We start from the raw sequence: 14,424 nt of genomic DNA, 5'->3' as shown, positions 1-14,424 counted from the left end.
GGTTCAGAGGCCCCTGGGCCGCGGGGGTTGGGAGGCGGCGGGCGCCGAAGACCGACACCTCCGGGGCCGCGCGGGCCTGAGCAGCGAATGGGATCGGGGGGAGGCCCAGCTCAGCGAGCGCGGCCGGGTCTGGAGTGGCCGCGGGTGGGAGGGCGCCGAGACCTCCGCACCCCTCAGCCCAGCCCCCAGGCCCTGCGCGCACGCACGCACGCACGCCCTCCCGGTCAATGGGGGGTCCTGGAAGCCCCTCGGGCCCCCGGGCCCGGCCAGGTGCTTGCTGGTCTGGTGTTGGCGGTGTTCGGGGGGTGGGGGCGGGGGGGGCGGGCCGGCGTCAGCAGGCTGGAGTCCGGTCGCGGGTCGTGCGGCTCAAGTACAGCATGCCCCGCGACGAGAGGTGCGGCCCGTTGGCCCGACCTGCAGGGCAGAGCGAAAGGGAGGCGAAGCGCAAGGCTCTTAGGGCGCCCCGAGCCAACCGCCACCGTCTCAGGCCGTATCAGCCTGAAGGCGCCGGATCTCGTCTGATCTCGGAAGCTAAGCAGGGTCGGGCCTGGTTAGTATCTTGGATGGGAGACCACCTGGGAATCCCGGGTGCTCGAGGCTTTTTGCCTACCAGAAGAGGTCCTTTAGCCCCCGCCGCGCGTCCCGATTCTTGGATCCCCCCCGCAGCCCCAGCCCCTCCCGGGCCGCGGGGAGCGGCTGGCCGGGGCCCCGACTCCCGCTGCAGACCTGGGTTGCCTCCGCGCGGCCCGCGAGCCCCTCCGCATTCGCATTCGGCTTCCAGGACACCCGACGACCGGCAGTCCCGTCTCCACCTGGGGCTCCTTTGGCTTGCCTCAGGCAATCCCGGGGCTTGCACCGACTCCAGCCAGAGCCCCGGCCCCCGCCCCACCCCCTGCCTCGAGGCCATCGCGCATGCGCATGTGCGCGCGCACGCACAGATAGATGTGCCCAAACGGGGCATCTAACTTGTTCACTTATACCGTGGGTGGATCTATGCCTGGGAGTCGGACTGCTGGACCATAGGCTACTTCCACTTTTAGTTCCTTCGGGAACCTCCATATTCTTTTCCATACCGGCTCTACCCACGCCCATTCCTACTCACCGTGGAGGAGAGTTCCCTTTGCTCCACATCTTCTCCAGCATCGGTTATTGACAGACATCGCAGTGAGGCCCAGTCGGACTCATGTGAAGTGGTCCCTCCTTGGAGTTTGGAGTTGAGCCTCTCCAATCATTAGTGACGTGGAGCAAGATGACCTTTTGGAAATGCAGATGCAATGCTGTCACCTCCCTGCTCCAACGGCTCTCGTATTTTCCCAGCATATTGAAGATACGACCACTTCCCTTCAGGCTTGCTCCTCACGTTCTTCTCTGATGTCTTTTGCCTGGAATGCCCTCTGCACTCTTTGGCTTCCATCCCATAGGGCATTTTTCGTTTCTGGAATGTCCTAAGTGTCCCTGGTCACATAGCCTTCCAAGATGCTATTTTCCCTGCCTGAAATTCTTCCTGCATCTCAACCCTGGTTTACCTAGGTTCAACCTATGGACCTCAACGAAATGGTGCCTCTGGAAAGCCTTCCCTGACACCCAGGTTTTGTGGTGAGGGAAGAGGCCCCTCTATAGGTTCTCAAAGGATCTGCCTGTGATGTATCATTAGAGTCGTCTCAGTGAAAGCAGGAACTCTGTGTCTTCTTCTCTCCGCCTTCTATTCCCTGAAACTTATTACATGCCTCCTAGCTCATCGTAGGTGCTCAGTATTTACTTAGTGTGTGAAAGACAGAAAAGCTCTTGGAAGCCTCAAGGGGTCACTTGGCTCGGCACTTTTGATCTCTTTGTATATTTGGCGATTCAATTCTTTCCTTTCCTGGGTTGATGGGTACACTATATTCGAGGCACAATCTAAGGCATGAAGACATATCCATACATAGAGGGTCTTGCTTTCAAGGAACTCGTACAGCAGATTTCTACAAGTTAGGGCTTTTCAAATGCTCTAGAAGCATGTGAACGTTCAGTAGGCTCCATTTTCATTTCAAAGAAAGATCGTTTGACTTCCATAGCAAAGGTGGAGACCTTCCAACGTTGAGTCCAATACTTATACCTTGACCATTTCAGGCAAGTCTTGTGGTTCCTTCTGGAGGTGTGTGGCTCTTGCAGAAATGTGAAGATCTTCCATCGTCCTCAGACTTTGGTGTCATTTGCAATCATCCAGAAAGCTTCCAGGTCTAGGTTCCAGACCACCAGCACACACAGTCAGTAGCCAACGGAGTGGATTCCAGGAATACGCCTTGTTCACCGGCATTACCGTTGATATTGTTGCTGCACACTCAATGCAGTGGGCAGGGCCTGGATTGTCCACTGGGTCTCATGTGGAGTGGAAAGAAGGGCTCCCCCCCTCCCCCCCCCACACACACACCACCCACCCCCACTGTTGACAGCCTTGTGACGAGAAACGGTCCCCGAAACAAGAATCAGACAAACCAGAGAAGCCCAGATGATAGTCCTTGAGATGAAGGAACTAAGCAGCTGGTTGCGATGGCACCAAGGGGAAAGGTTGCTCTTTGTGTCTGCCCCTCTACTCCTTTCTTCCTGGACGCCTTAGGGTTTTGTCATGGAGATTTGAAATAAAGTGCACAAAAGTCATATGTGTTGAATCAAGATTTTGCATTTAACCATCTCTCAAAAAGGAAGAGAGCTTCACCTGCACATGTTTCTTTCAAAACCGTCAATTGCTTTTCAATTCTGGGGTTTCTCTCTTGCCTTGTTCAGTTAGCCTTAACAGTAAAAATCCACGAAAACTACATAAAGATTCAAAGATACCAACAAAGGACAGCTTCTGTTTTTGAAATCATCTTTCCATTTAGTAGAACACGAGCTCTATTCTTTGTATTTTGCCTAGGGAATTAGCAATGTCCTGGTTCAGATGGCAAGGCATCCGTGCGCAGGAGACTGGGGTTTGATCCCTGGGTCGGGAAGATCCCGCCGGAGAAGGAAATGGCAACCCACTCCCAGTATCCTCGCCTGGGAAATGCCACGGACAGAGGAGCCTGATGGGCCGCAGTCCATGGGTTGTATTAAAGTTGGGCTCAACCCAGCAACTACGAACACAAGTATTTCCAAAGACCACACTCAAGTGTGTGTGTGTGTGTGTGTGTGTATCTCCTCTTGCCGTCTTGGAGTCTGTCTCGGAATCTTCATGTATTTCTGCCTCTGTATCTCCTGACAGCCAGCCGCCGGCCCGTTCGTCTGGCCCCGGCCTCTCCCAGGCGCTCTGGCTCTGGCTGAGGAGCTTGCGCAGGCCAGCTGTCTCCCTTGGCGTGGGTGCGTGCGAGTGTCTGTGTGTCTGTCTGTGTGCCTGCCTGTGGCTCGTCTGCTCTCTCAGGAAGGTCGAGGGCTTGGCGTGGGGGCAAAGGGGGGGCCTCGGTAGTGCGAAGGGGAGGGGCTGAGGCGCTCCAGTCGACCGCGCCTCCCTGGCTTCTGGTGGGTTTGGGCACCGGACAGGTGCCGGGCAAGTTGGGCGCTCAAGTTTCGCTGCGTCTAGGCCCGCAGGAGGTTCAGAGGCCCCTGGGCCGCGGGGGTTGGGAGGCGGCGGGCGCCGAAGACCGACACCTCCGGGGCCGCGCGGGCCTGAGCAGCGAATGGGATCGGGGGGAGGCCCGGCTCAGCGAGCGCGGCCGGGTCTGGAGTGGCCGCGGGTGGGAGGGCGCCGAGACCTCCGCACCCCTCAGCCCAGCCCCCAGGCCCTGCGCGCACGCACGCACGCACGCCCTCCCGGTCAATGGGGGGTCCTGGAAGCCCCTCGGGCCCCCGGGCCCGGCCAGGTGCTTGCTGGTCTGGTGTTGGCGGTGTTCGGGGGGTGGGGGCGGGGGGGGCGGGCCGGCGTCAGCAGGCTGGAGTCGGGTCGCGGGTCGTGCGGCTCAAGTACAGCATGCCCCGCGACGAGAGGTGCGGCCCGTTGGCCCGACCTGCAGGGCAGAGCGAAAGGGAGGCGAAGCGCAAGGCTCTTAGGGCGCCCCGAGCCAACCGCCACCGTCTCAGGCCGTATCAGCCTGAAGGCGCCGGATCTCGTCTGATCTCGGAAGCTAAGCAGGGTCGGGCCTGGTTAGTATCTTGGATGGGAGACCACCTGGGAATCCCGGGTGCTCGAGGCTTTTTGCCTACCAGAAGAGGTCCTTTAGCCCCCGCCGCGCGTCCCGATTCTTGGATCCCCCCCGCAGCCCCAGCCCCTCCCGGGCCGCGGGGAGCGGCTGGCCGGGGCCCCGACTCCCGCTGCAGACCTGGGTTGCCTCCGCGCGGCCCGCGAGCCCCTCCGCATTCGCATTCGGCTTCCAGGACACCCGACGACCGGCAGTCCCGTCTCCACCTGGGGCTCCTTTGGCTTGCCTCAGGCAATCCCGGGGCTTGCACCGACTCCAGCCAGAGCCCCGGCCCCCGCCCCACCCCCTGCCTCGAGGCCATCGCGCATGCGCATGTGCGCGCGCACGCACAGATAGATGTGCCCAAACGGGGCATCTAACTTGTTCACTTATACCGTGGGTGGATCTATGCCTGGGAGTCGGACTGCTGGACCATAGGCTACTTCCACTTTTAGTTCCTTCGGGAACCTCCATATTCTTTTCCATACCGGCTCTACCCACGCCCATTCCTACTCACCGTGGAGGAGAGTTCCCTTTGCTCCACATCTTCTCCAGCATCGGTTATTGACAGACATCGCAGTGAGGCCCAGTCGGACTCATGTGAAGTGGTCCCTCCTTGGAGTTTGGAGTTGAGCCTCTCCAATCATTAGTGACGTGGAGCAAGATGACCTTTTGGAAATGCAGATGCAATGCTGTCACCTCCCTGCTCCAACGGCTCTCGTATTTTCCCAGCATATTGAAGATACGACCACTTCCCTTCAGGCTTGCTCCTCACGTTCTTCTCTGATGTCTTTTGCCTGGAATGCCCTCTGCACTCTTTGGCTTCCATCCCATAGGGCATTTTTCGTTTCTGGAATGTCCTAAGTGTCCCTGGTCACATAGCCTTCCAAGATGCTATTTTCCCTGCCTGAAATTCTTCCTGCATCTCAACCCTGGTTTACCTAGGTTCAACCTATGGACCTCAACGAAATGGTGCCTCTGGAAAGCCTTCCCTGACACCCAGGTTTTGTGGTGAGGGAAGAGGCCCCTCTATAGGTTCTCAAAGGATCTGCCTGTGATGTATCATTAGAGTCGTCTCAGTGAAAGCAGGAACTCTGTGTCTTCTTCTCTCCGCCTTCTATTCCCTGAAACTTATTACATGCCTCCTAGCTCATCGTAGGTGCTCAGTATTTACTTAGTGTGTGAAAGACAGAAAAGCTCTTGGAAGCCTCAAGGGGTCACTTGGCTCGGCACTTTTGATCTCTTTGTATATTTGGCGATTCAATTCTTTCCTTTCCTGGGTTGATGGGTACACTATATTCGAGGCACAATCTAAGGCATGAAGACATATCCATACATAGAGGGTCTTGCTTTCAAGGAACTCGTACAGCAGATTTCTACAAGTTAGGGCTTTTCAAATGCTCTAGAAGCATGTGAACGTTCAGTAGGCTCCATTTTCATTTCAAAGAAAGATCGTTTGACTTCCATAGCAAAGGTGGAGACCTTCCAACGTTGAGTCCAATACTTATACCTTGACCATTTCAGGCAAGTCTTGTGGTTCCTTCTGGAGGTGTGTGGCTCTTGCAGAAATGTGAAGATCTTCCATCGTCCTCAGACTTTGGTGTCATTTGCAATCATCCAGAAAGCTTCCAGGTCTAGGTTCCAGACCACCAGCACACACAGTCAGTAGCCAACGGAGTGGATTCCAGGAATACGCCTTGTTCACCGGCATTACCGTTGATATTGTTGCTGCACACTCAATGCAGTGGGCAGGGCCTGGATTGTCCACTGGGTCTCATGTGGAGTGGAAAGAAGGGCTCCCCCCCTCCCCCCCCCACACACACACCACCCACCCCCACTGTTGACAGCCTTGTGACGAGAAACGGTCCCCGAAACAAGAATCAGACAAACCAGAGAAGCCCAGATGATAGTCCTTGAGATGAAGGAACTAAGCAGCTGGTTGCGATGGCACCAAGGGGAAAGGTTGCTCTTTGTGTCTGCCCCTCTACTCCTTTCTTCCTGGACGCCTTAGGGTTTTGTCATGGAGATTTGAAATAAAGTGCACAAAAGTCATATGTGTTGAATCAAGATTTTGCATTTAACCATCTCTCAAAAAGGAAGAGAGCTTCACCTGCACATGTTTCTTTCAAAACCGTCAATTGCTTTTCAATTCTGGGGTTTCTCTCTTGCCTTGTTCAGTTAGCCTTAACAGTAAAAATCCACGAAAACTACATAAAGATTCAAAGATACCAACAAAGGACAGCTTCTCTTTTTGAAATCATCTTTCCATTTAGTAGAACACGAGCTCTATTCTTTGTATTTTGCCTAGGGAATTAGCAATGTCCTGGTTCAGATGGCAAGGCATCCGCGCGCAGGAGACTGGGGTTTGATCCCTGGGTCGGGAAGATCCCGCCGGAGAAGGAAATGGCAACCCACTCCCAGTATCCTCGCCTGGGAAATGCCACGGACAGAGGAGCCTGATGGGCCGCAGTCCATGGGTTGTATTAAAGTTGGGCTCAACCCAGCAACTACGAACACAAGTATTTCCAAAGACCACACTCAAGTGTGTGTGTGTGTGTGTGTGTGTATCTCCTCTTGCCGTCTTGGAGTCTGTCTCGGAATCTTCATGTATTTCTGCCTCTGTATCTCCTGACAGCCAGCCGCCGGCCCGTTCGTCTGGCCCCGGCCTCTCCCAGGCGCTCTGGCTCTGGCTGAGGAGCTTGCGCAGGCCAGCTGTCTCCCTTGGCGTGGGTGCGTGCGAGTGTCTGTGTGTCTGTCTGTGTGCCTGCCTGTGGCTCGTCTGCTCTCTCAGGAAGGTCGAGGGCTTGGCGTGGGGGCAAAGGGGGGGCCTCGGTAGTGCGAAGGGGAGGGGCTGAGGCGCTCCGGTCGACCGCGCCTCCCTGGCTTCTGGTGGGTTTGGGCACCGGACAGGTGCCGGGCAAGTTGGGCGCTCAAGTTTCGCTGCGTCTAGGCCCGCAGGAGGTTCAGAGGCCCCTGGGCCGCGGGGGTTGGGAGGCGGCGGGCGCCGAAGACCGACACCTCCGGGGCCGCGCGGGCCTGAGCAGCGAATGGGATCGGGGGGAGGCCCGGCTCAGCGAGCGCGGCCGGGTCTGGAGTGGCCGCGGGTGGGAGGGCGCCGAGACCTCCGCACCCCTCAGCCCAGCCCCCAGGCCCTGCGCGCACGCACGCACGCACGCCCTCCCGGTCAATGGGGGGTCCTGGAAGCCCCTCGGGCCCCCGGGCCCGGCCAGGCGCTTGCTGGTCTGGTGTTGGCGGTGTTCGGGGGGTGGGGGCGGGGGGGGCGGGCCGGCGTCAGCAGGCTGGAGTCCGGTCGCGGGTCGTGCGGCTCAAGTACAGCATGCCCCGCGTCGAGAGGTGCGGCCCGTTGGCCCGACCTGCAGGGCAGAGCGAAAGGGAGGCGAAGCGCAAGGCTCTTAGGGCGCCCCGAGCCAACCGCCACCGTCTCAGGCCGTATCAGCCCGAAGGCGCCGGATCTCGTCTGATCTCGGAAGCTAAGCAGGGTCGGGCCTGGTTAGTATCTTGGATGGGAGACCACCTGGGAATCCCGGGTGCTCGAGGCTTTTTGCCTACCAGAAGAGGTCCTTTAGCCCCCGCCGCGCGTCCCGATTCTTGGATCCCCCCCGCAGCCCCAGCCCCTCCCGGGCCGCGGGGAGCGGGTGGCCGGGGCCCCGACTCCCGCTGCAGACCTGGGTTGCCTCCGCGCGGCCCGCGAGCCCCTCCGCATTCGCATTCGGCTTCCAGGACACCCGACGACCGGCAGTCCCGTCTCCACCTGGGGCTCCTTTGGCTTGCCTCAGGCAATCCCGGGGCTTGCACCGACTCCAGCCAGAGCCCCGGCCCCCGCCCCACCCCCTGCCTCGAGGCCATCGCGCATGCGCATGTGCGCGCGCACGCACAGATAGATGTGCCCAAACGGGGCATCTAACTTGTTCACTTATACCGTGGGTGGATCTATGCCTGGGAGTCGGACTGCTGGACCATAGGCTACTTCCACTTTTAGTTCCTTCGGGAACCTCCATATTCTTTTCCATACCGGCTCTACCCACGCCCATTCCTACTCACCGTGGAGGAGAGTTCCCTTTGCTCCACATCTTCTCCAGCATCGGTTATTGACAGACATCGCAGTGAGGCCCAGTCGGACTCATGTGAAGTGGTCCCTCCTTGGAGTTTGGAGTTGAGCCTCTCCAATCATTAGTGACGTGGAGCAAGATGACCTTTTGGAAATGCAGATGCAATGCTGTCACCTCCCTGCTCCAACGGCTCTCGTATTTTCCCAGCATATTGAAGATACGACCACTTCCCTTCAGGCTTGCTCCTCACGTTCTTCTCTGATGTCTTTTGCCTGGAATGCCCTCTGCACTCTTTGGCTTCCATCCCATAGGGCATTTTTCGTTTCTGGAATGTCCTAAGTGTCCCTGGTCACATAGCCTTCCAAGATGCTATTTTCCCTGCCTGAAATTCTTCCTGCATCTCAACCCTGGTTTACCTAGGTTCAACCTATGGACCTCAACGAAATGGTGCCTCTGGAAAGCCTTCCCTGACACCCAGGTTTTGTGGTGAGGGAAGAGGCCCCTCTATAGGTTCTCAAAGGATCTGCCTGTGATGTATCATTAGAGTCGTCTCAGTGAAAGCAGGAACTCTGTGTCTTCTTCTCTCCGCCTTCTATTCCCTGAAACTTATTACATGCCTCCTAGCTCATCGTAGGTGCTCAGTATTTACTTAGTGTGTGAAAGACAGAAAAGCTCTTGGAAGCCTCAAGGGGTCACTTGGCTCGGCACTTTTGATCTCTTTGTATATTTGGCGATTCAATTCTTTCCTTTCCTGGGTTGATGGGTACACTATATTCGAGGCACAATCTAAGGCATGAAGACATATCCATACATAGAGGGTCTTGCTTTCAAGGAACTCGTACAGCAGATTTCTACAAGTTAGGGCTTTTCAAATGCTCTAGAAGCATGTGAACGTTCAGTAGGCTCCATTTTCATTTCAAAGAAAGATCGTTTGACTTCCATAGCAAAGGTGGAGACCTTCCAACGTTGAGTCCAATACTTATACATTGACCATTTCAGGCAAGTCTTGTGGTTCCTTCTGGAGGTGTGTGGCTCTTGCAGAAATGTGAAGATCTTCCATCGTCCTCAGACTTTGGTGTCATTTGCAATCATCCAGAAAGCTTCCAGGTCTAGGTTCCAGACCACCAGCACACACAGTCAGTAGCCAACGGAGTGGATTCCAGGAATACGCATTGTTCACCGGCATTACCGTTGATATTGTTGCTGCACACTCAATGCAGTGGGCAGGGCCTGGATTGTCCACTGGGTCTCATGTGGAGTGGAAAGAAGGGCTCCCCCCCTCCCCCCCCCACACACACACCACCCACCCCCACTGTTGACAGCCTTGTGACGAGAAACGGTCCCCGAAACAAGAATCAGACAAACCAGAGAAGCCCAGATGATAGTCCTTGAGATGAAGGAACTAAGCAGCTGGTTGCGATGGCACCAAGGGGAAAGGTTGCTCTTTGTGTCTGCCCCTCTACTCCTTTCTTCCTGGACGCCTTAGGGTTTTGTCATGGAGATTTGAAATAAAGTGCACAAAAGTCATATGTGTTGAATCAAGATTTTGCATTTAACCATCTCTCAAAAAGGAAGAGAGCTTCACCTGCACATGTTTCTTTCAAAACCGTCAATTGCTTTTCAATTCTGGGGTTTCTCTCTTGCCTTGTTCAGTTAGCCTTAACAGTAAAAATCCACGAAAACTACATAAAGATTCAAAGATACCAACAAAGGACAGCTTCTGTTTTTGAAATCATCTTTCCATTTAGTAGAACACGAGCTCTATTCTTTGTATTTTGCCTAGGGAATTAGCAATGTCCTGGTTCAGATGGCAAGGCATCCGCGCGCAGGAGACTGGGGTTTGATCCCTGGGTCGGGAAGATCCCGCCGGAGAAGGAAATGGCAACCCACTCCCAGTATCCTCGCCTGGGAAATGCCACGGACAGAGGAGCCTGATGGGCCGCAGTCCATGGGTTGTATTAAAGTTGGGCTCAACCCAGCAACTACGAACACAAGTATTTCCAAAGACCACACTCAAGTGTGTGTGTGTGTGTGTGTGTGTGTGTGTGTGTGTGTGTGTGTGTATCTCCTCTTGCCGTCTTGGAGTCTGTCTCGGAATCTTCATGTATTTCTGCCTCTGTATCTCCTGACAGCCAGCCGCCGGCCCGTTCGTCTGGCCCCGGCCTCTCCCAGGCGCTCTGGCTCTGGCTGAGGAGCTTGCGCAGGCCAGCTGTCTCCCTTGGCGTGGGTGCGTGCGAGTGTCTGTGTGTCTGTCTGTGTGCCTGCCTGTGGCTCGTCTGCTCTCTCAGGAAGGTCGAGGGCTTGGCGTGGGGGCAAAGGGGGGGCCTCGGTAGTGCGAAGGGGAGGGGCTGAGGCGCTCCGGTCGACCGCGCCTCCCTGGCTTCTGGTGGGTTTGGGCACCGGACAGGTGCCGGGCAAGTTGGGCGCTCAAGTTTCGCTGCGTCTAGGCCCGCAGGAGGTTCAGAGGCCCCTGGGTCGCGGGGGTTGGGAGGCGGCGGGCGCCGAAGACCGACACCTCCGGGGCCGCGCGGGCCTGAGCAGCGAATGGGATCGGGGGGAGGCCCGGCTCAGCGAGCGCGGCCGGGTCTGGAGTGGCCGCGGGTGGGAGGGCGCCGAGACCTCCGCACCCCTCAGCCCAGCCCCCAGGCCCTGCGCGCACGCATGCACGCACGCCCTCCCGGTCAATGGGGGTCCTGGAAGCCCCTCGGGCCCCCGGGCCCGGCCCGGCGCTTGCTGGTCTGGTGTTGGCGGTGTTCGGGGGGTGGGGGGGGGGCGGGCTGGCGTCAGCAGGCTGGAGTCCGGTCGCGGGTCGTGCGGCTCAAGTACAGCATGCCCCGCGACGAGAGGTGCGGCCCGTTGGCCCGACCTGCAGGGCAGAGCGAAAGGGAGGCGAAGCGCAAGGCTCTTAGGGCGCCCCGAGCCAACCGCCACCGTCTCAGGCCGTATCAGCCTGAAGGCGCCGGATCTCGTCTGATCTCGGAAGCTAAGCAGGGTCGGGCCTGGTTAGTATCTTGGATGGGAGACCACCTGGGAATCCCGGGTGCTCGAGGCTTTTTGCCTACCAGAAGAGGTCCTTTAGCCCCCGCCGCGCGTCCCGATTCTTGGATCCCCCCCGCAGCCCCAGCCCCTCCCGGGCCGCGGGGAGCGGGTGGCCGGGGCCCCGACTCCCGCTGCAGACCTGGGTTGCCTCCGCGCGGCCCGCGAGCCCCTCCGCATTCGCATTCGGCTTCCAGGACACCCGACGACCGGCAGTCCCGTCTCCACCTGGGGCTCCTTTGGCTTGCCTCAGGCAATCCCGGGGCTTGCACCGACTCCAGCCAGAGCCCCGGCCCCCGCCCCACCCCCTGCCTCGAGGCCATCGCGCATGCGCATGTGCGCGCGCACGCACAGATAGATGTGCCCAAACGGGGCATCTAACTTGTTCACTTATACCGTGGGTGGATCTATGCCTGGGAGTCGGACTGCTGGACCATAGGCTACTTCCACTTTTAGTTCCTTCGGGAACCTCCATATTCTTTTCCATACCGGCTCTACCCACGCCCATTCCTACTCACCGTGGAGGAGAGTTCCCTTTGCTCCACATCTTCTCCAGCATCGGTTATTGACAGACATCGCAGTGAGGCCCAGTCGGACTCATGTGAAGTGGTCCCTCCTTGGAGTTTGGAGTTGAGCCTCTCCAATCATTAGTGACGTGGAGCAAGATGACCTTTTGGAAATGCAGATGCAATGCTGTCACCTCCCTGCTCCAACGGCTCTCGTATTTTCCCAGCATATTGAAGATACGACCACTTCCCTTCAGGCTTGCTCCTCACGTTCTTCTCTGATGTCTTTTGCCTGGAATGCCCTCTGCACTCTTTGGCTTCCATCCCATAGGGCATTTTTCGTTTCTGGAATGTCCTAAGTGTCCCTGGTCACATAGCCTTCCAAGATGCTATTTTCCCTGCCTGAAATTCTTCCTGCATCTCAACCCTGGTTTACCTAGGTTCAACCTATGGACCTCAACGAAATGGTGCCTCTGGAAAGCCTTCCCTGACACCCAGGTTTTGTGGTGAGGGAAGAGGCCCCTCTATAGGTTCTCAAAGGATCTGCCTGTGATGTATCATTAGAGTCGTCTCAGTGAAAGCAGGAACTCTGTGTCTTCTTCTCTCCGCCTTCTATTCCCTGAAACTTATTACATGCCTCCTAGCTCATCGTAGGTGCTCAGTATTTACTTAGTGTGTGAAAGACAGAAAAGCTCTTGGAAGCCTCAAGGGGTCACTTGGCTCGGCACTTTTGATCTCTTTGTATATTTGGCGATTCAATTCTTTCCTTTCCTGGGTTGATGGGTACACTATATTCGAGGCACAATCTAAGGCATGAAGACATATCCATACATAGAGGGTCTTGCTTTCAAGGAACTCGTACAGCAGATTTCTACAAGTTAGGGCTTTTCAAATGCTCTAGAAGCATGTGAACGTTCAGTAGGCTCCATTTTCATTTCAAAGAAAGATCGTTTGACTTCCATAGCAAAGGTGGAGACCTTCCAACGTTGAGTCCAATACGTATACCTTGACCATTTCAGGCAAGTCTTGTGGTTCCTTCTGGAGGTGTGTGGCTCTTGCAGAAATGTGAAGATCTTCCATCGTCCTCAGACTTTGGTGTCATTTGCAATCATCCAGAAAGCTTCCAGGTCTAGGTTCCAGACCACCAGCACACACAGTCAGTAGCCAACGGAGTGGATTCCAGGAATACGCATTGTTCACCGGCATTACCGTTGATATTGTTGCTGCACACTCAATGCAGTGGGCAGGGCCTGGATTGTCCACTGGGTCTCATGTGGAGTGGAAAGAAGGGCTCCCCCCCTTCCCCCCCCACACACACACCACCCACCCCCACTGTTGACAGCCTTGTGACGAGAAACGGTCCCCGAAACAAGAATCAGACAAACCAGAGAAGCCCAGATGATAGTCCTTGAGATGAAGGAACTAAGCAGCTGGTTGCGATGGCACCAAGGGGAAAGGTTGCTCTTTGTGTCTGCCCCTCTACTCCTTTCTTCCTGGACGCCTTAGGGTTTTGTCATGGAGATTTGAAATAAAGTGCACAAAAGTCATATGTGTTGAATCAAGATTTTGCATTTAACCATCTCTCAAAAAGGAAGAGAGCTTCACCTGCACATGTTTCTTTCAAAACCGTCAATTGCTTTTCAATTCTGGGGTTTCTCTCTTGCCTTGTTCAGTTAGCCTTAACAGTAAAAATCCACGAAAACTACATAAAGATTCAAAGATACCAACAAAGGACAGCTTCTGTTTTTGAAATCATCTTTCCATTTAGTAGAACACGAGCTCTATTCTTTGTATTTTGCCTAGGGAATTAGCAATGTCCTGGTTCAGATGGCAAGGCATCCGCGCGCAGGAGACTGGGGTTTGATCCCTGGGTCGGGAAGATCCCGCCGGAGAAGGAAATGGCAACCCACTCCCAGTATCCTCGCCTGGGAAATGCCACGGACAGAGGAGCCTGATGGGCCGCAGTCCATGGGTTGTATTAAAGTTGGGCTCAACCCAGCAACTACGAACACAAGTATTTCCAAAGACCACACTCAAGTGTGTGTGTGTGTGTGTGTGTGTATCTCCTCTTGCCGTCTTGGAGTCTGTCTCGGAATCTTCATGTATTTCTGCCTCTGTATCTCCTGACAGCCAGCCGCCGGCCCGTTCGTCTGGCCCCGGCCTCTCCCAGGCGCTCTGGCTCTGGCTGAGGAGCTTGCGCAGGCCAGCTGTCTCCCTTGGCGTGGGTGCGTGCGAGTGTCTGTGTGTCTGTCTGTGTGCCTGCCTGTGGCTCGTCTGCTCTCTCAGGAAGGTCGAGGGCTTGGCGTGGGGGCAAAGGGGGGGCCTCGTTAGTGCGAAGGGGAGGGGCTGAGGCGCTCCAGTCGACCGCGCCTCCCTGGCTTCTGGTGGGTTTGGGCACCGGACAGGTGCCGGGCAAGTTGGGCGCTCAAGTTTCGCTGCGTCTAGGCCCGCAGGAGGTTCAGAGGCCCCTGGGCCGCGGGGGTTGGGAGGCGGCGGGCGCCGAAGACCGACACCTCCGGGGCCGCGCGGGCCTGAGCAGCGAATGGGATCGGGGGGAGGCCCGGCTCAGCGAGCGCGGCCGGGTCTGGAGTGGCCGCGGGTGGGAGGGCGCCGAGACCTCCGCACCCCTCAGCCCAGCCCCCAGGCCCTGCGCGCACGCACGCACGCACGCCCTCCCGGTCA

At 56.8% G+C, this 14,424-nt stretch overlaps 4 pseudogenes; all 4 read left to right on the top strand.

The window, feature by feature from the left end:
• Positions 1–480: 480 nt before the first annotated feature.
• On the top strand, positions 481–600 carry LOC147350869 (5S ribosomal RNA; annotated as a pseudogene).
• A 3,425-nt stretch (positions 601–4,025) lies between these two features.
• Positions 4,026–4,145, top strand: LOC147350868 (5S ribosomal RNA; annotated as a pseudogene).
• A 3,425-nt stretch (positions 4,146–7,570) lies between these two features.
• Positions 7,571–7,690, top strand: LOC147350867 (5S ribosomal RNA; annotated as a pseudogene).
• A 3,442-nt stretch (positions 7,691–11,132) lies between these two features.
• On the top strand, positions 11,133–11,252 carry LOC147350866 (5S ribosomal RNA; annotated as a pseudogene).
• The last annotated feature ends 3,172 nt before the right edge of the window (positions 11,253–14,424 follow it).

Source organism: Bos grunniens, chromosome 20 (genome assembly GCF_055505025.1).
Source record: "Bos grunniens cultivar Pamir isolate PY7600 chromosome 20, Bosgru_T2T1.0, whole genome shotgun sequence".
Lineage (NCBI taxonomy): Eukaryota > Metazoa > Chordata > Mammalia > Artiodactyla > Bovidae > Bos > Bos grunniens.
The sequence above is the reverse complement of the archived record's forward strand: the minus strand, read 5'-3'. Positions and strand labels throughout refer to the sequence as shown.